Source organism: Oryctolagus cuniculus, chromosome 5, assembly GCF_964237555.1.
Source record: "Oryctolagus cuniculus chromosome 5, mOryCun1.1, whole genome shotgun sequence".
Classification (NCBI taxonomy): domain Eukaryota; kingdom Metazoa; phylum Chordata; class Mammalia; order Lagomorpha; family Leporidae; genus Oryctolagus; species Oryctolagus cuniculus.
The window spans coordinates 98,179,451-98,201,708 of record NC_091436.1 but is presented as its reverse complement, the minus strand read 5'-3'; positions in this window follow the sequence as shown (position 1 = coordinate 98,201,708).

The window sequence follows — 22,258 nt, the reverse complement described above, 5'->3', positions numbered from 1 at the left end:
ATGAAAGCAGTGTAGGAAGCAGTTATCTGCATTCCCATGTTTATAGCAGGCCGATGCATAGTAGATAAGATATGGAACCAACCTAGATGTCTACTAACGGATTGTTGGACTAACAAAATGTAGTGCATGTATACCATGGAATATTACTCAGCCATAAAGAGGAAAATTTGTCATTTGCAACAAAATGGGTGCAACCAAGAGATAATTATGCTAAGTGAGACAAGCCATACCCAAAAAAGAAAAATATCACATGTTTTCTCTTATTTGTGGTAGTTAAAATATTTATAAATATGCTACTATAGTTTTAATAATCTGTGACTAGTTTAAAATTTTCTGTATATGAGTGGAATGGACATCTTTTCATTGGGTTATTGTTTACAGGCCATGCCTATTTTTCCATTGAACTATGTGTTTTTTCTTTTTAATTGCTAAAAACTTTATTTAGTAGAGGATAAAACCTTTAACTATAAACTAAAAATGTTATCTCAAAAATTTAAAGGGAAAAAATAAAGACCCAAGTAGGGAAAGAGGGAAAAATGGAATATCATTATAAATCTGTATCTCTGAGCTACATTGATTCTGTTATCTATGTAATACTGTCACATTAACATGAGAACTGAGAATTGTGTTATAGTAATTATGCATTCCCTGTGACCCTTAGACTCCAAAGTATTAATAAATTCTTTAAAAAGAAAATAAGAAAATTTTTATCAATGACAAAAAGTAAATATGTGTATATATATATATGAATAATAGGATTCAAGTTTATTGAATGGTCATAAAGCCATTACAATTATGGATCTCCCAAGATGTGGAGGCTGTGCAGTTCACACAGCAACAAACCTGCAAATCAGGCAAAGCAAGGAACTTTATAAGCCTATGAAAATTCAAAAGTATTTTTAAAAATCAGAAGTACTGACTTTAGAAACAATGAATGTTAAAGACTATCATACAAAGTCTCTGACATATGACAAAGGAAGGTTTACAAGAAAATTTGCAATTTTGAGGTGTGTTTTTAAATTAATAAAGAAGAAAAAAGGATTAAACACTCAAGGAGAAAACAATACATTTTTTAGAATGAAAAATGTATAACGTACCTGGCCATTAAAATCAAAATAAATTATAGTCCATTTCCACCAGGTGGCGCTCCCCCATGGAATTTTGGAAGGAGATTCTAAAGGCTGAACAAAGCCACTCCCATGTTCAAAATGAAATCAGCCCTGGAAAATATTTCCAACTCATGGAATTGAATTAATAGAAAATAATATCCTTAAACTATTTAATATATTTCCAAGAGAAAATGTATGATAGTAGATGGTATGTTTAATGTGATAAATATCAAGTCTATTCAAGTAAAGCCAATCTCAGTTTAACCTGAAGTCCCTAGTACATAAATTCCACTAAGTTTTATTTTTATTTTAAAACTTTGTATGCAATTATTTGAGAGAGAGAGAGTCCTCACATCCACTGGTTCACTTGCCAAATGCCTGTAACAGCCAGAAGGGCCAAAGCCAGAAGCTTAGAACACAGTCCAGGTCCCCCGCATAGATAACAGGGTCCCAACCACAGGAGCCATCACTCGCTGTCTCCCCAGGTGTGTACCGGCAGAAGGCTGGAATAGAGAGCTAGAGCCGGATCTTAAACTCAGGCCCTCTGTTATGGTTTATAGGTGTCCCAACCAATGTCTTAGCTGCTGGGCCAAACACCACCCTCTAAGTGCTACTTAATTTTAAATTTCATTTAATCTTTCCAACCAGCTCTCATTTTGAGTGTTTTCCTAACTTTTATGAAAGCACTGCAACTGGCACGTATTTAGCAATTGATTGTCTTATATGGTATCCTGATTTAATTTACAAATCATCCATCAATTTGTCAGACAAAAATTCCTAGGTAAATCGTTTAACATTTGGTTCCAAATCATGTAATTGACAGTGTGGCCCTTCCAAGCTAAATAATGCAGAACCAGCCCTGCTGGCTGGAAGCTTCTTGTCTACACACAGGACTCTTTCCAAATCCTTGGCTAAACCTCTCTGTCGAGTTTCTTTTCCTATTTTTTACAAATAAATTTTTTAAAAATTTATTCATTTATTTTAAAGGCAGAGACATAGAGATTCAGAGAGAGAGAGAGTTCCATCTGCTGGTTCATTCCCCAGGTGGCCATAATGACCAGAGCTGAGCCGATCTGAAGCCAGGAGCCAGGAATTTCCTCTGGGTCTCCCACGCAGGTGCAGGGGCCCAAAGACTTGGGCCATCTTCCACTGCTTTCCCTGGCTATAGCAGAGAGCTGTATTGGAACTGGAGCTGCAGAGACTCGAACTGGTGCCCGTGTGGGATGCCGGCACTGCAGTTATGCCATAGCACCAGCCCCCAAATAATTTTTAAAATATATTTGTTTGAATGGGAGAAAGAGAGAGAGAGAGAGAGAGAGAAACAACGTGTGATCTTCCAGCTTTGGTTCATTTTCCAAATGTCTACAGCTGCAGCATCTTGGTAACACAGAAACCGGGAGCCTGGAACACTGTATGGGTCTCTAAGTGGTTGTCATAGATCCAACTGCTTGAACCATCACCAGCTGCCTCCCAGGGTGATCATTTTTAAACTGGAACCAGACTGAACCCAGGCACTCTGATGTGGAATGTGCCAAACACTTGCCCCCTTGGTGGTCTTTTCACGTGGATCAACAATATCTGCTCAGATAGTAACCCAACACAACCATTCGGTGGACAAGCAACTAGTTTCCAGTCCTGTGATTAACTTACATGTTAATTTTTACTGACAGTGATTCAAATTGAAGGATGTCTGGTTGTCTGAAGTTTCATTCCCTGATGACAAACTACCATGGTGAGAACTGCGGAACAGATTTTTGTCATTTAGAGAGAACAAGAGCAAGTGAGAGAGATACATCCAAACATTTGAGGCTCCAGGACATGGCTTCCTGAACCTCTTGTTTTTTTCTATGCAATATGCAGCCTGCATCCTACTGAGATTGGCAAAGTTAATCAAGTTACTTAAGAGTGGAAGGGGCTGGACAAGGAGGGAGTTGTTGTACAAGATTGATTGACTCAGTAAAACTTATATACTTGCTTAAAAATAAGGTGGTCATTTTTTCCCCATAATTTCCTATATACAGATAATGAGTTGATAGCATTCTTTTTCTCAACCCTGAATTTGCTCTAAACCAAGTAATCAGTATCTCAACTGATGAAGTGATTATGGGAAAAACAGAAACATATGTGTTCTTTTTATTTTTGTTTTGATAGTAGTATTCTTTTGCTTTCTTTTAGTATAGCTCATTGTTTAGACAAATGTCACATTATTTGATTTCTAGAAGGGAAGAATCAATTGTAATATTTGACAGGCTCATAGTTGTGTTTTTAACAGTGTATCTAATCATATTCTATGAGAGTCATTATTTTCATCTACTATCATGCAAGCATCTTTTTACCTGTAGTCCACATGATTGCTAGTTTTTACAAACTGGATGCCCTCGTGAATTTCAGACAAATCATCACAGGTGTTTAGTGTAAGTATATAAGCAATGAAGTATTTGGTATGTGCTTATGTCAAAGAAACCATAGGCTATCTGAAATCCAGACTCAACTGTGCCGTGTGGTTGGTCTGGCAACTTGACCTTGTAGGTGCCTCTTCTAGGTATGGCCCTCCTCCACAGTTGCCATGGCAACAGTGGTGGAAAACCTTCCATATAAGCATGCTCTGTGAGACCTCCCAGCTATTCTGCCAACAACTTACTCTCCTACTGTGGGCTCCAAGTGTGAAGAAATGGAACACTGTAGCTTGGGATCACTGGGACATTTTCACACGGACTTCTTTTGGAATTGCAGAGCCACTGTGATAGAAAATTGTCACATTCATACCTGTACCTGGGATTTCTGAAGAGAAAAGCTCCCCAAACTTCAGTTCACAGGGTTAAGTTAAATGAATTACTGGAGGCTCCTTGTCTGTTACTATTCAGAATAAATTTCACTATAGTCTTACCCAGCAGGAAACAGACCAGGGAGAAAGTCACTTAGCCTGACAATGACAATGCTTTCCTTTTGCCACTGCCCTACCTGTCTACATTTCCTGCAGCAGGGAATGCCTTTATAAGGTACAAATGTATCATGCTCATCACAGAGTTTGTCTGAGAAGAACTTTGAAACCCACCATGTATTGTTTCTTTTTCTCATTGGTAAAGAAGCACCATGGGCCTTAGTATAAATAAATAAGTATATCCTGGTTCTTACATATGTTCATCTTATCCTGCCTAACCTCTAAACTGTCCTTCAGAGATTTTGCAAAATAAAACTTGATTAAGAAAGAGAGAATAGGAAAACTGTAGCATTAATATCTTCCCTCATAGTATACTAATAATTATTTGATTTTGATTTAGTGTGCACTTTTAACAGATACCCAAGTGTTATCTATGTGTATAATATTATTTTCAGTGTCTGTAGGTATAGTGGGTATAGCACAGACTAAAAAAATCGGAATTCTTTCTTCACCTGAGATTGTCATTAAGAGGGGAGGGAGACAGATGCATATGTATCACCTAAGTAATGACACAAGATAGTGCATAAAGAAGTTCCAAAACTGGCCACAGAAAGACCAACTGGACAGCAGTTCAAAGAACTGGGAAATCCTGCAGACTTGAGTAGGCCTGAGGGGTGGGCTCCATGGGGAATAATAATGAAGGGGATAGGACACCTTGTGAAGGAAGACTGAGAAAGAGCAAGGGTGCTAGAGGGTCAGTGAAGACCAGGTCTAGATGCAGGAGAGGATCCTACTGAGAACAAGGTGAGGGGGAGGTCTCACAGCGAGGATGCAGCCTCATGACAAACTATATAGTTTGAACTCTGTCCTATAGCCCATGGGGAGCTACCAGAGAATCTAGAATCATAGAGTGATGTGATGAAAGTGTTCTACCAACAATCTGTTTTTAAACTGAGGAGGAAGGAAAAGAGGTGAATTTTCCCCAGTGCAGATGTGAGATGGCTGTGCCCACTTAGAGTGAGTCCAAAGTCAACAAAGAATTTTTCATGTAAATGAGTGAATGCAAAACATGACCACTAATCCTCCCAGAGATGCATATAACACACATATGAAACATGGCCTGTGCTCTGTGCTGGAATTCCAGACGATTATCCATGACTATGTTATACATTCCCTGAGGAGAAGCACTTGGAAAGCTCGGGGAGTTTATTGTATTGTATTGTATTGTATTGTATTGTATTGTATTGTATTGTCTTGGACATGACCACATTCAGGTCAAGCTTCATATTGTGTTCATTCTATTTCTTAGTATTCTTCACCATTATATTGCAAAGGGAGAAGGGTGGGACTATATAGAAAGATTCTGAAAGGCTCCCTGATTATAAATAAAAACCAGACAGAAAGAGTGCTTTCTTTTTGCTAAAGTGACCTGCTTAAGTGTCAAGGGAAATCTCAGTTGCAATCAATTCCAGAGCCTTCTGAGAGATATCAGGAATGCAAATCTATTTGTTGTATACAAATGGAAAATAAGGCTTTTCAAAAACATACTTTTTAAGGGGTAAGCAAATAAGCCTAGTGTGAGGAGTTCTCTGATGCCTCAGTATGAAAAGGAAGTGCATTGTAAATAATCATGGATTTGAATCGTCCTTCTAATTTTCCCTGTGTCACAAAAGTTTCGGAATCTTAAGAGAAAACAGAAGGGACTAGTACTGCTGGAGATCTTTGATGTTATAAAACAGATTTCCTGCTCCTTGCAAGTTAATCTCGATTTTTATTGTTGTCCTAGTTCCAAAGTCCTTAGGGCTGTGGCTCCACAAAGAAGTAAAAAGAGGAGAGTGGAAACTGGATTAATTCACATAATTGCTTCAAATCTGTGATAGGCTTTATCTAATCAAGAAGTCAATTTCCATGGCCGTAATGTTAAATCTCTTTCAGAAGAGATTTATCACCTCTTCTGTCGTCCTCAAACAGTATTAAGTGTTATTCAGTTGTATTCAAGAGTAGGCAGGAAGATATTAAAGAATAAGTCAGCCAATTATTTACGTACTTATAACTGTTATTTCTCCCCCCCCCTTATTTAAAAGGAAAGGAGAGAGAAAAAGAGAGAGAGAGAGAGAGAGAGAGAAGCAAAGAGAGGCAGACTGAGAGAACTCTTTTCTGCTAGTTTACTTCCTAAATGTCCACAATCACTTGGGGCTAGCCAGAACAAAACTGGGAGTCAGGAACCCAATCTGGGTCCGCCATGTGGCTGTGAGGGACCCAATACTTACCCAGCCACCTGCTATCTTCCAGGATGTGCTTTGCCAGGAAGCTGGACTTAGGAGCTGGAATCCAAGAACTCGAACATGGGATGTGGGCAGCCCATGCAATGTTTTAATCATGTACCAAACACTCACCTCCATGTATTTACTATTCTGAAAAATACTATGAAGGAAAATTGTTGTATGCTATCGGGAATCTAATAGGAAGAAATTCACATGTTTGGGAGTTCTCTGAAAAAGTGATATTTCAGCTGAAATTAAAAGAGTAATATGTTCTAGACAGTGAAGGAAGATGAGGAGCAGGACAGAGAACATTCCAGGCACTCTAAATATGGAAATCATCTAAAGCAAGAAGTTGTTGCATGAGAAAAGAAACAGAGACCAGTTCTGTTTTAGCTCAGTAAGGGTGATAAATTATATGTTTTTACAATTCTCCTCTTGGACACCTCTGTTCCCCATTGACTTTGGGGTTGTCCATGCTACATTCTTCAGCAATGGGATATGAGTGGCTGTGATACTTTTCATATATGAGTTAGTGCTTTTATTAAAAGAGAGAAGAAAGGAAATCATTCTAGTTGCTCCAAAATCAGAACAGTAACTAAAAAAGTGAGAATGTGAACAATTTTTATGTATGATTACAATAAGGAAAATTATTTGCTAGATAATTGCAACAAGGAAGAGTGTCAAAAATTCATTGAGTATCTATTGCCAGGCTTTCTCCAAGAGCTTTTCCTATAACCACAAATTAAATCCTCAAAATGTAGTAAGCCATTTTACTTTTTCTATTTTCTTTTTGTAAAAAAGATTTATTTATTTATTTGAAAGTCAGAGTGACAAGAAAGAAGGGGAGAGACTAAGAGAGATCTTCCATCTACTGCTTCATTCCCCAAATGGCTGCAACTGCTGAGGTTGGGCCAGATCAAAGCCAGGAGCCAGGAGCCAGAAGCTTCATCTGCTTGTCCCAAGTAGGTTTCAGGGCCCAAGTACTTGGGTTGTTTGCTGCTACTTTTCCCAGGCCACTTACAGGGAGTTGGATCAGAAGTGGAGCAGCTGAGACATGAACCAGCTCCAATATGGAACGCTGGTGTCACAGGCTGTGGCTTCACCTGCTATGCCACAACATTGACCCCTTCACTATTTTCTAAGAACTAAGCTTTGGTTTGTTTTTGTTTTTAATATTTGATAAGCAGAGAGAGAGAGAGAGAGAAAGAGAGAGAGATTGTGTGTGTGTGTATGTGTGTATGTGTGTGTTTAACTGCAGGTTCACTTCCCAAATAACTGCAATGGCTGACCATGCCTAGGGTTGGATTGGGGTTGAAGCCAGGAACTGGAAACACAATTAGGGTCTCTGACGTGGGTATCATGAATCCAATTTCTTGAGCCATCACTGTTGCCTCCCAGGGTCTGCAGTGCCAGGAAGCTGGAGCCAGGAATTGAACCTAGGCACTCCTATGTGGAACATGGGCACCTTAACTGATAAGCTAAATGCTAGCTCCTATTTCTCACATTTTAAATATGAGGGAATGGGGAAACCAAGAAGTCTTACTCCATTTGAGCTGCTATAACAAAATATAATAAGGTGGGTGGCTTATATGCAATTTATTTCTTACTTATATAGCAACCGAAATTCAAGAACAAGGTGCTGGCAGATTCAGTGTCCAGTGGTTCCTAGACAGCAAATTCTGAGTTCTTACATGATGAATGTGACAAGGCTGTTCTCTCAGGTCTTTTTATTATAGGAACACTAATTTAGTTCATGGGGTTTTTAGCCTTCCTGGGCAAACTAATCACCTCCCCAGTTTCACATTCTGATCATATCACATAAGTGATCAGGTGTCAACATAGGAATTTATGGTGACACAAACTTTCAAACAATAGCAGAAAGTATGCAATTTTGTTAAGACTCCACATGAATTAAATGACAGAACCAGGAACCAAACTCCAAAAGACTGACCTCACTGCCTGAGTTCTCAAAAGAATACAAAGGAGATGACTCTGGTTTGAACTCGGGTTGATGGACAAGAGATGGATTTATGAGAAGCTAATACATTTCTGCAGGGTAGAAACACAAGCAGTTGGCTTTTGATTGACCACGGAAATGAGAGGGAGGGAGATTTCAGAAATGACTTCCAGATACAAGATAGATTTTGATCGACCAATGAGAGAGAGAGAGATAGAGATAGAGAGAGAGAGAGAGAGAGAGAGAATTTCAGAGGTTATTTCTTGATATGTGAAACAAACAAGACTTTGAGAGAGAGCATACTGGTGAAGACGGTTGAATCAGAGGGAACACCCATGTTAAACATGAATATTTCCTCCCTACACACAGAATCAATAGGATCGATGTTTGTGCTCTAATGTTCTACTTCATTCCTTCTTTTTTATTAGTGGAACATGCTAATTCCTGAGATGCATCCACACACTATTTGAAACTTTATTGCCATTTTAGCACAAACTTAATGTGATTCACAGTTTCAACACAGAATAGCATTTATTTTGTAAGGGCAGTCCTACCTGAACTGCACTTACGGCAGGACTGCCCCATGCCAATGCCATGCGGACAGGTTTTAACAAGGGCATTTCATCTCATTCAACTATTCACTCACAAATTGCAAGTGTTTTTGTTTGGCCACCATTTGCTCCTGTTGTATTATGTGTCTGAACTAAAGCAGTCATGAGATCATGGTCTTTTTGAGATAAAAAGTTGTAGTATTTTATAGTATTTATTATTAAGTATGGATGATTGAGAAACTTTCTTTAAACTCACGGAAACTCAGCTGATCAAGTTATGCTGCTGTCTTTTAAAGTGGTCACTTAAGAAAGGTGGAGTCTTTAAAACTGATGCTGTCAAATTCAGACATCATCGTAGGGGCTCCAGAAGACTTGCAGACCTTCTGCTGTAATGACACACCATCCCTTTGTCTAGCTCCCCCCCCTTCTTGGATGTGCTTGGTGACACCTCATCATGACAGACTTAAGCACAGTCTTGAAGCCACATAAGGGCCATGCAGAGATCCGTCAGGTTGTCAGCCAGAAAAAAATGGAGAACAGAGTCAGATTTGCACAGGCATGTCAGGAAACAGATACTCGTTTGTGTCTCAACTGTATCGGGTAAATACATGGGGTCCAGGTGACAGAAAGCACCCAGAAATCAGTGTGTCCTAGCTGTTTACAACCAGACCAGATGCAGCGACCCATTAGAACACAAACCACAAACAATTGTTAGGGCCTGCAGTGGCCCTCTGACTGGGCATCTGCCTTGGGAATGGCTTGCTAAATGTTGTAAACGTGAGCTTAAAGAAAGCTAGATTCCCTACATTATAGAAAAAAAATATAGTTCCATGTTTTAACAAATAATCATTTGCTAGAAAAATCAGTGATTGCATTATCCTAAAGCTAATTCATGTTTATCTAATGGTTTGCAGCTTATGAACTGTTTCCATGCCTCCAGTCTCAGGAATCATCACTGCGGTCGGACATGTACTCAGGATTAGATACATTAAGTGATTTGCCCAGGAATAGTGACAATAAGTTTATTGCCACTCAAATAAAATGAACAGGGAGTTCTTTGAGTAATGGCTGATTCTAGGGCTAAGGCAGAACAAGTGAAAGACAAATCCAGTCTTGGGTTGCCAGGAAGTAAAGAAATACAAAACCAACAAACAAGCAAACAAACAAATAAAAAACAAATTAGAAAAGAGAAACAAAAGGGTAAGGGTATGCTTAAGGGATGCGAATCAATCTGAACCGCAAAATTAATAATGCAGTACTTGATTGTAACTGAAAATGTAAAGGAAATATATGTGATTCTATTGTGGCATATATTAATCGCTTAATAATTAAATGGGGCAAAGGGACAAATCTTCCCTACAGAAAAATTTCAAATAATTTATGTACATAATTCCTTTACAGGAGATGAAGAGTGGACTAGATGTAGTGACTTGCTTCTACAGACTGGAATGTGAAAAGGGGAAAATACTGGCTTGATGGGAGAGAAACTTGACAAATACCACCTTATCCAAGTGATCAAAGTTAACATCAATAGTGGTAAGTCATGCTCATATCATGTATCTATGGCATGACTTAATGAGAATAGTTTCCTTTTGATGTAATCTTTCCAAAAAACCATGACTTCAGTATAATCATGAGAAAAATATTAAATAAACCTACACTGATTTGCATTTCCCTGATGGCTAGTGATCCTGAGCATTTTTCATGTGGTCATTAGGATTTCCTCTTTTGAACAATACCTGTTCAAGTCCTTTCTCCATATCTTAACTGGGTTGTTCATTTTGTTGTTGTTGAGTTTGCTGGGCTCCTTATAGATTCCGAATATTAATCCTTTATCATTTTCATAGTTTGTAAAAATTTTCTTCCATTCTATCAGTTGTCTCTTCACTTTGCTGAGTATTTCTTTTGCAGTGCAGAAACTTCTCAGCTTGATATAATGCCACATGTCTATTTTGGCCTTGATTGCCTGTGGTTCTGGGATCCTTTCCAAGTAATCTTTGGGTATGTCAATGACTTGTAGGGGTTCCCCAATGTCCTCTAGTAATTTGATGGCATCATGTGGTAGATTTAGGTCCTTGATCCCCTTTGAAGGGATTTTTGTGTAAGGTATCAGGCAGAGGTCTTGTTTCACACTTCTGCTGTGGAGATCCAGCTTTCCCAGCACTGTTTGTTGAAGACATTGTCCTTGCTCCAGGGATTGATCTTAGCTGCTTTGTCAAAGATAAGTTGGTTGTAGATGCGTGGATTGATTTTTGGAGTTTCTTGTCTGTTCCATTGGACTACCCATCTGTGGTTTTTTTTTTTTTTTTTTTTTTTTTTTTTTTGGCAGTTCCAGGCTGTTTTGTTATAATTGCCCTGTAGTATGTCTTGAGATCTGGTATTGTGATGCCCTGGCTTTGTTTTCATTGTATAAGATTGCTTTAGCTATTTGAGGTCTCTTGTGTTTCCATATGAATTTTAGCATCTTTTTAAATATTTATTTTATTTATTTGAAAGACAGAGTTACAGAGAGAGGTAGAGACAGCGAGAGAGGTCTTCCATCTGCTGGTTCACTCCCCAGATGGCCGCAACTGCTGGAGCTGCGCTGATCCGAAGGCAGGAGCCAGGAGCTTCTTTGGGGTCTCCCACGTGAGTGCAGGGGCCCAAGGACTTGAGCCATCTTCCATTGCTTTCCCAGGCCATAGCAAAGAGCTGAATCAGAAGTGGAGCAGCCGGGACTAGAACCGGTGCCCGCATGGGATGCTGGCGCTTCATGCCAGGGCTTTAACCCACTGCACCACAGCGCCAGCCCCATAACGTTTTTTTTCTAGATCTGAGAAGAATGTCCTTGGTATTTTGATTGGGGTCATATTGAATTTGTAAATTGCTTTCAGTAGTATGGACATTTTGATGATACTGATTCTTCTAATCCATGAATTTGGATTAAAGGTAATCCTCCTTTCTAAAGGTTGGAACCAGAGGCTGCTGTATCTTGTGATATTTCTCATGAGAGCCATTTGCCTCCTAGGGTTGTACTGGACAAGGTAAGTTTCCTGTTGTTTTAGCAGTGGTGAAGGAACATAGAATCAAAGTTTTGTGTTTTCTTTTGTTTGTTTGTTTTTGTTTTTGTTTTGACAGGCAGAGTGGACAGTGAGAGAGAGACAGAGAGAAAGGTCTTCCTTTTCCGTTGGTTCACCCCTCAAATGGCCGCTACGGCCGGCGCACCGCGCTGATCCGAAGCCAGAAGCAGGGTGCTTCTCCTGGTCTCCCATGGGGTGCAGGGCCCAAGGATTGGGCCATCCTTCACTGCACTCCCGGGCCACAGCAGAGAGCTGGCCTGGAAGAGGGGCAACCGGGACAGAATCCAGTGCCCCGACCGGGACTAGAACCCGGTGTGTTGGCACCGCAGGTAGAGGATTAGCCTAGTGAACTGCGGCGCCGGCCTCAAAGTTTTTACATTGGTCTGGAGTCTCCAGACCTTACATAGTTACACAGTTCTTACCTAGGTGATGATCAAATCATGAAGTCATCATAATGACAAATTGTATCTCTTACTCCATGAAAAGTATCTTGACAGGCATCATTTTTCTTCTGTGATATTACTATGATGAGTAACAAGATTTATGGAAGTAGAACTGGCTATTTTGTGAAATGAGAAGAGAAATGTAGAAGGCCAGTATTTTCTGAAAAGTTTTATTATTCATCAAGGTCAGTATGGTATTCCCTGGAGAGAAGAACAAGAAATAATGTACTGAAGCTGGCACTGTGGCTTAGTGGGTAAAAGCCACCACCTGCAGTGCCTGCATTCCATATGCCTACCAATTCAAGCCCTGGTTGCCCCTCTTCTGATCTTGCTCCCTGCTATGGCCTGGGAAAGCAATAGAAGATGGCCCAAATCCTTGGGACCTTGCGCCCACATGGGATACCTGGAAGAAGCTCCTGGCTCCTGGCTTCAGATCAGCCCAGCTCCAGCCATTGTGGCTATTTGGGGAGTAAACCAAGGAATTGAAGACCTCTCTCTCTCTCTATTTGCCTATGCTTCTCTATAAGTCTGCCTTTCCAGTTAATAAATAAATCTAAAAAAGAGAAAGAAATTAAAGTGTAAGTTTATAAAATAATTTTTGAAAAAAGAAATTATGTACCAAATCAACTCATGTTAAATTTACATCAACATAGCATGACAAACTAACATGGCTTATATCTCTAGGCAAATCTGGCCTGATGTGAGCAAGCTACTGGTACATTTTTTTTTGTATGTCTCAATAATTTCCAAAGTGATTCAATAGTTTTGTTTGTATTCCCAGATTTTCTCAGTCAATTCCCCTGTCATTTGGACCATGTGTGTAAGATACCAAAAAACTAGTAAATTCAATGAAAAAGAGCAAAACAAAGGAGAAAACACATTTTTCTTGTTGTTGGGTGCTGTTTTGATAAAATGACTTGTTGATTGATGATGACTTTTGTTCCAATCTTTGAGGAGTTGTGTAGACACAGACTCTCGTTTCGCCAAACAGCAAGTTGGGAAACTTTTTCTTAGTCTTATTTGCTAATGTCTACAGTGTAGACATAGGCAACTTCCTCATAATGTCCAGCTTCCACATCATGATGGAAACATTCATTCAAATTATCTTAATATTTGGAACCATTCTAACAATCTGCTGAATTTTTAAATTTTATATTCATGAGTTTACATTTATTCTAGTTCACATATATTCTTATGTAAATTCTAAATGAAACTCATTTTCTTTTACTTGATTAGTAATGAATTTCCAATAATAGCAATTAAAGCATTAAAATTTATTATTGCATCTAAAATTCTTGTCATTTGATAAAATCAATCAGTAAACTGTGTAAGAATGATAATGCTAATGATTAATCATCAGACAGAAATAAGTTACTAATACAATAACATTGGCAACTTTTTGTATCCAACTATATATATACTATATATATATATATATATATATACCTTGATTATAAAAGCAAAATATAGAGTTTTCATTTTTTACGAGCAAAATAATTCTTTGGTGAGAAATGTCTTCTCTGAAGGGTATTAACCTACTGCTTGAGGACATGGGAGGCAGTTTTTATTATTGCTCTTTTCATTTCCTCTTCTTGGATTATGGGCTCTCAAATCTGATCCTTAACACTCACAGTCTTGAAATCTGAAACTAGGGAGATATTATTATTTCTTATCCACACTCCCTGAAGGTAATACCTGCTGAGCTTAGTGGGACAATGCTTTAGTCAGGCAGTGACGCACAGGATGGGGTCTTCTGGGGGAGCTGACCACTCTCCCTTAGTGGGACCACTGCAATAAACCTCTGGGGGCAAGAGTAAGGAAGAACGACAGAATGGAAATTCCCAAGACTTTTCTAGCAATAAAATATTTTAACCAGGACACTTTCCAGATTTATCTGATACTTGGGTGTAATAAATTCTCTGGTAGATCGTGTGGAAAATGGTCTACAGTAGTGAAGGTTTGTGTTAATGAGGTCTGGAACAGAGGCAACAGAATGTTCTTCTTGCTCGCTCTCTCTTTTTTGTTTGTCCCAAGTATAATCCTTAGTCAAAATTCATGCTCCCGACTTCACCCCTGAGTCTCTTCTGAAACGGACTTAGTGAAAACTTAGCTTGTTTTTGCTTGTCTTTTTGACTAATGGAGAGCTTTTGTGGTGAATATTTTTGAGGTAGTAAATTTTAAAATATAAGTTCAGATTCATGTGAGCAAGTCAACCTTCTCTTTACTTTTTTTTTCAGGTATTAACTATTGTTTATTGTCATTAAATTCATCTTGATTCTTTTTCAGAAATTTGTTTCTGAAAACAAAAATATATCATGCCAAAACCTCGTAAAGTCCTATCTGAGGAACTCAAATTCAAGTGTCTTGATTCCATCTTCTTGGGAATACGAGTAAGAAAGGAAACAAAGGGTGAGTCACACTGTAATTAAAATATTGAAAATATACAGGATATTTGAAAAACAGCAGATGTTATTAAAATTTATTCTGATTATCTAAGAATATACATCCATTAGACATATTTAGGAAAGAAAGGCAAGGAAAAATAAGAAACCATGAAAATCTGATAAAGATATGAGCTTTTTGAATCTTTAAATTTTTCCTATGAAATCCTTTAATAGTTTCAATGCTTGCATCTTTAAAATAGTAGAAGATGAACTTTGAGCAATTTAATTATTTTTTCAAAGTAAAACAAGTGTTCTTATTCTGTTTTCTCTGGTTTGTTGCTACTTTGAGAGTGATTCTGTATTTGTTTCTCTTAAAGCTGGATTTCTAAAGAAGAAATTATACCTACATTTTCTAAAATTTGTTGTTTCTTTGGATTTAGAATTTTAAATATGAATCTAATTGTTAATAAACCCAGAACTAAGAAGACATAATTCTCTGATGTTTGTCTTCTTAAAAGGAAACAATGACAGAGCATTTTAATGTTCATTGAATTATTCAGGAACACTCAGTTCTGGATAAATATCCTTTATTCAAAATTATTGTACATGCTTCAACATTTTGTTTAAAATCACCATGGATCTAGAGTTAGTAGAATTATTCAAGACATCAATTTCTTTACCATTTATATGAAGAATTGTGATAGAATTCACCCAGGACTGCTACTTGCTTTTCTCTGGGGACAGGTGAGAAGGTGTGGCCACAGGAGGGGCAAAGGGCTGGTTGAACACAGCACTTTGGCCCCATAATCACCGGCTTTTTCAGTGACCACAGATTGAACTTCCAATGCAGCCAACTCTATCAAAAGGTTTGTTTTTGGTCACAAAGGGAAATGAAAGGAGAGTGAATGATTCACTCGCATTCTTTAGAGTTACTAGCAAAACAATTTTCCTAAAGGGGGAGCAGTAGTGTCATCTTTATTTTGAAAGAACATACCTTAAATAGCTGAATAATATGAGGGAGCTGCAATGAGAGGATGCAGACATTTCAGTTTAATCAGGCTTCTAACCATATCCTCTCACATAGCCGGGATAGGCCACAGCAAACAACAGGAGTTCTGGAGTTTTCTGGAAACCTCCTGAGAGATCCAGCTGTCAATGATAGCTTGGGGCTTCTGTACCAGAGCACAGCTGCTAGTTGTCAGCTTGAAGCAGTAGTTTCTGGCATGGCGTTAGTTGAAAGAAGACAGTGGTTCAGAGTCAAGCCAGACACTTTCTCCCTTGAAAAAGATGGGCAAAAATTGGGGCAGAGAGTAATAGAATTCACTGGAAATGCTTCTCCTGAGAGCCTGGTCACCCAGGGCCAAACTGCCCCCTTGATTTCTCCGGAGAGGCAATCATCTGGCATTTATAAGGGTCTAGCTGTGCTCAGGTTCAGAATATGCCATGCAGAACAGTCAACGGATAGCTTCACATTAACAAATTAGCTGCATTAGTTGATGTAATTATTTGTGTGCATTATAATTGGATGTAATGATTATATCCAATTATAAAATTGCGAATATCATGAGTTGTAAAGAAATAAGAGTTTTAGAAGAAAATGCATAATGGAACCCATTTTAGATCATTTCTATACAAAAGGAAAATGTAATCAAAAGAAGAAAGTGTAGATAAAAGTACTTTGTTCAAGTACTTGTGGAATAGATGTTTCTTAATTTAGCTGAGAAACATGTATCAATTTCTATTTCCCATTGGCCTAGAAAAAAAAGAGTGATAAGATAGCAAAAGAAAGGAAAGATTAGACCTAAGAACAGACTAAAATCTAAATTATTGTAAATTACATTTTTATTTTAATGCCCATAGGTTCTTTAAACATTAAATGAGCATAATAACTCTTGTCTTTTGATACTACCAAAGTCCTCCCATACTATTATTCATGTTTTTGGAAAATCAGAAACTATTTTTCTAATGTACTTAGTAAAATTGTGCTCAAATTAAATGGAAAAGCATCCTTTTTTTCCTTTCCAGACAGCTGTTAGTCATTAAAATAATGGACTTTGAAATTCAATCTTTAAAACATGTGCAAGTATTTATAGATCTTCTACTTAAGAAAAGTGTTTTCCCAACACTATTTAACAAAATTTTTAATCTCTTCTTTGTTTTTATATTATTGTAACATTTCAAGTGTCTCTTAAGGAGCAGTTTAAGCTGCCAGGTTATAATATTTCGTATAGTCAAATTCTGAAATAACGTAGTGGTTACAGATCATTTAATGAAAGCTGACCACTAGATATTTTCTTGTTTATCTTTTTGGGCATATTCTAACTACAGCTTCTTTTGTTCACAGATAATTATAAAGTGTCATAGCATCAATAAAAAATTGACATTTCAATTTGAAGTAAAAATTCTCTAAATAACCTCATAATCTTAATTCTACTCAAGAGTCAACAGAAAGAGCGCATTGGAATCACATTTTCTATCACACGTTGCTCAGAATACATCACTTACCTTTTCATTCAACATTCTGGAATGTCTATGGGGGGCAAGCAGTGATGGGTGGTAGGCTTATAGAGACAGGAAAACAGAGAACTTGTCCTTAGACTACTGGGGATAAGTTATAGCAGTATTGAAAAATAAGTGCCATAATAAATATTTGCTGAGCAGGGCCAGTGCCATGGCTCACTTGGTTAATCCTCTCCCTGCAGTGCTGGCATCCCATATGGGAGCTGGATTATAGTCCTGGTTGCTCCTCTTCCAGTCTAGCTCTTTGCTGTGGCCCAGGAAGGCAGTGGAGGATGACCCAGGTGCCTGGGCCCCTGCACCTGCATGGGAGACCAGGAGGAAGCACCTGGCTCCTGGCTTCAGATCGGTGCTGCGCGCTGGCCGTAGAGGCCATTGGTGGGTGAACCAACGAAAGGAAGACCTTTCTCTCTGTCGCTCTCTCTCACTGTCTAACTGTCTATCAAATAAAAAAAAAAAAAAAAGAGAAAGTATTTGCTGAGGATGTTATGGGAGGAGGGCAGACAGAACAAAGTTTTCTGACAGTCTGAGTATAGAAGTAAGGACACACTTCTCAGAAATGGTGACATAATCTGATATTTGTAGGCTAAGAACAACCATTTTGATCATGGCCAAAGGCTGAACCCATCTTAAACTTTTTATGATAAAAGATACCTATGTACATGGGTTTGTATAGGTCTGGAGATCCTTCCTCTAGACTCTGGCCTGAATTAACCTTTCTGTTCATCTTTGGCCATATAATTACCTAATTTCAACACTGGCAGATATTTTATTTATCATCTGTCCAGTAATTATCAAGTTTTTGTGTGCTTAAGATCACCTGAAGGGATTGTTAAAATATGCACTACTGGGTCTTAAAACAGAATTTCTGATTCAGTAGGTCTGAGATAGAGATTGACAATTTGTATCTTTAAAAAATTCCCAGGTAATGCCGATGCTACTACTCTGCCTTAGCTCATGTTGCTCTAAAATATCATAGGCTGGGTGGCTTATAGACAACAGACTTCTCTTTTTCATGGATCTGGAGTTGATGTCTGAAATCAGAGTATCAACAGGGTTAGGCTCTTGCCAAAGACTCTTCCTTGTTACAGACAGCCATCACCTTGCAGTGTTCTCTTGTGGTAAAAAAGGAACTAATTATCTATCTGACCAATTGTTGTAAAAGCACTAATCCCATATATGAGAGTGCAACTCTCATGACCAAAGTACTTAATGTAGGACTAGTTCCAAAATTAGGGTTTAAGTTCCAGTACATGATTTTTTAAAAAAGATTGATTTACTTATTTGAAGGTCAGAGTTACACAGAGAGAGAAGGAGAGACAGAGAGAGAGAGAGGTCTTCTTCCATCCACTGGTTCACTGCCCAATAGGCAGCAACAGCTGGAGCTGTGCTGATCTGAAGCCAGGAGCCAGAAGAGCTTCCTCCAGGTCTCCTGTGTGGGTACAGGGGTTCAAGGACTTGGGTCATTTTCCACTGCTTCCCCAGGACACAGCAGAGATCTCTAGAGGAAGTGGAGCATCCAGGACTTGAACTGGCACCCATGTGAGATGCTGGCACTGCAGGCAGCAGTTTTACCAGCTATGCCACAGCGCTGGCCCCAAGTACATGAAATTTTAGGGGATGTGAAAATTTATTCTATAGTATGGTCAATAGAGTATAATTGGCTGATTATTAGAATCATCTGAGAGTATGATAAAAATTAAATATTGACTCCTAGGGTCCAACCTTAGAGACTCAAATTTTGTTGACTGTGTAGGAACAAAGCATTTGCCTTTTTTGTATTTCCCAGTGGGTTCCAACAATCACTAAGACTTCAGATCCAGTGACATTGTCCATTTCTCTCATTTCCAAAATGATAAAATTGAGAAATAGAAAAATTACAGGAATTCACCAAAAGTAATGCAGCTAATGAAAAGCAGAGAAAGTTCTCTTTCTCATTATATTTTACTGTTATCCTTTCAGGAGGCCATAATAACCATTTATTCTCTACTGACCTGAGTCAATCCCTTCATTCTAACTCTGTTTTCTAGATCTCGTCCTTGTCACCTTTTGTCCCAATTGTCTGTCTTGGATTCCTTAGACAAGCTCCGAACCAATGGACGTGAAATAAGTATCTTTTAAGTTGTATGAAAGATGGGTGGGTTATGATTATATGATTAAAATAAAATCCAGTTTGTTCTTTATGGCACTTCCACACAAGTAGCAGATATATCATACATATGCATAAATATACACTCAAACACAGTGGTTAATAAAACACATATTTGTGGTAAGTACTAGCAAAGAATTACAAAATAGCAGAGAAGTTTCAGCATAATGAAACAAATGTTTATTTGATCTATTTGCCAGACATTTTGCTAGCTTTTTACAAAAAGACTGAGTTTTCAACACAAGGAAAGCATAATACAATGCACTATGCAAAACACAACTGCCTCTGTGCTGCAGTACGATTCAATCTGTGGCAGTGGCATAGATGGAGTGCCATCATAGTGCAGAAGTGGGAGTGCTTACTTCAGTTGCAATATTTGAAAGTGTTCACAGGAGGAGTGATAAAATGAGCATTTCAGCATTTGTAGGTGGGTTTTGTTTATATCCAGGTACTCTTCCTCTAGTGTCTCCTCTTAATTCCTCTTCACTTTGCCAGCTCAAGGAGGCAGAGAAAAAACACAAAGGGCAATCTGTCACATGGAATTTTTTGGAAGGGGGTCATAGATTGAAATAGCTAGGCACAAAGCATGTGGAATCAGAATAGCGTTAATGAGAATGAATTTGAACTGGGGTTTGTAGAATATATAGAATTTGGTAAATAATGCTGACTTCTGCACACGTTGTTAATTGTATTCATTGTTTTTAGAATTCTTTTACATTGTATTTCTTAACTGCAGAAGTTTTATGAATTCTCCAAGTTTCAAATCAAGGCCCTTAAAAGTTTCTACATTAGTGTCTATTGACATTGTCTGAGAATCACAATTATTTCTGGTGCTTAAAAGAATATAGGAGTCATGCCTTGACTTGGGAGATCTTGATTCCAGAGATTTCTATAAATGATGAGTGATGGTAAAACCCAGAGATTTTAATTGGTAGTTTTTCATGGCTCATTCATATCTGACTCAGCAGTCTATTGAATGACAAATCCTAGAATATAATGTTGAATTAGATGTTAATCTGTAACCTAAGTGACTATGGTCTCTTCATAAATTTTATTTTGGTGATACCAAGAAGATAGTTTTAATTTATGTCCTTGCTCTGAGATCTTTATAGTTCTAATTAGGGGAGGATTTCCTATGCAAACACTTTAGGAATAAGGAACCCAATCTTTCTACTTATCTGCTCATTGTGACACACTTGCTTAGATCATAAAATGTCTCCCTAGGTACGAGAGATGAAAAAGCACACCAACACTAGACTTTTTGCACTGTGACTCAACAGAGAGCTGAATGTACATGTGACTTGTATGTCAGCATTATTCACATGTATCTCTAAGATGGATTTGGATTCATCAGTCAAATTGAACTGTATTGCTCAGATTGCACAGATGTATCAGAAAGTCCCAGGAAATCAGTACCTCTACTTGATCCCTATCAGGCATTGAAGAATTACTCTCTATTGAGTATCACTGCAGATCTCCACCCCACAGAAGTCACAGAGCCTGAGTGGGTGTGTACTGTGGTCAGAGCAGTTGATGACTTGTTTTTCTTTCACCATTTACTAAGCACTTTTAATGAATAATATTTGAATTGTGTGGGTGCACTCACAGGCAGTAATGAGTTCATCGTTTCAAAATACAAATAAAATATTTTTACTTTTGAGACGTGATGTTCTGGAGAGTCAAATCCCATAGCTGTCTACTTAATTGCATCTTACTGGATTGGACTTTATTATTAGGCATTCCATTAGCTAAATACACATGCTCACTGCAGATGTGACTAAGAAAAGACTAAGAAAACTGTTTTCTCATGGACAAAAGATGTGACCTTGGAGAGAAAGGCAAAAGTTATTCACAACATGATGACATTCAAAAATATTTTACAGTTGATTTTTTATGAATACTACAGATACCATACTTCCCACTTCTCCAGTCCTTAAATGAAAGGAAATTTGGGCATGGATGATACACAAAAACTAACGTTTTAGGATTCCTGTAAAAATAGTAGAATACAAAAATGCTATTCTTTTTTAAAGATTTATTTATTTACTTGAAAGTGAGAGTTACACAGAGAGAGGAGGAGAGGCAGAGAGAGAGAGAGAGAGAGATCGAGAGAGATCTTCCATCCACTGGTTCATTCCCCACCTCCCCACTTGGTCACAACAGCTGGAGCTGCGCTGATCTGAAGCTAGGAGCCAGGAGCTTCCTCTGGGTCTTTCCACACGAGTGCCGGGGCCCAAGGACTTGGGCCATCTTCTACTGCTTTCCCAGGCCACAGCAGAGAGCTGGATCAGAAGTGGAGCAGCTGAATCTAGGACTGATGTCCATATGGGATGTCGGCACTGCAGGCGGCAGCTTTACCCGCTATGCCGCAGCGCCGGCCCCAAAAATGCTATTCTAAATTATAGCATATAAATGTTTCATGTATGAAAATCATTGTACCTTTTCATCTTATGTGAAAAGCTTATAACATGTACTTCAGGTACCATATTTCAATGTTTTATATATATTTTTAAAGATTTATTTTATCTATTTGAAAGAGCTATAGAGGGAGGTAGAGAGAGAGAGAGAGGTCTTCCATCCACTGGTTCACTCCCCAGCAGGCAACAGGGCTGTGTTTGTGAAACTTGAGTTAGAATCTGTTTCCTTACCTTTCCCAATCTGTTGCTCTCTTCCTTTCTGAAAGCCAGCTATCTTACTTAGTGTAGGGTTAACTTTATGATCATTAAGTAAATGGAAAATAGATCTTTGTAAAAATTAGGAATTGGAATGGGAAAGGCAGGTGGAAGAAGGGTGGGAGCATGGGCGGGAGGAGGGCAGGGTAGGAAGTATCACTGTGTTCCTAAATCTGTATATATGAAATACATGAAACTTGTGTAACTTAAATAAAGTGAAAATAAAAAGCTAGTGATCACTTCCCTCTAACCTTAGCTTCCATTGTTGTCAC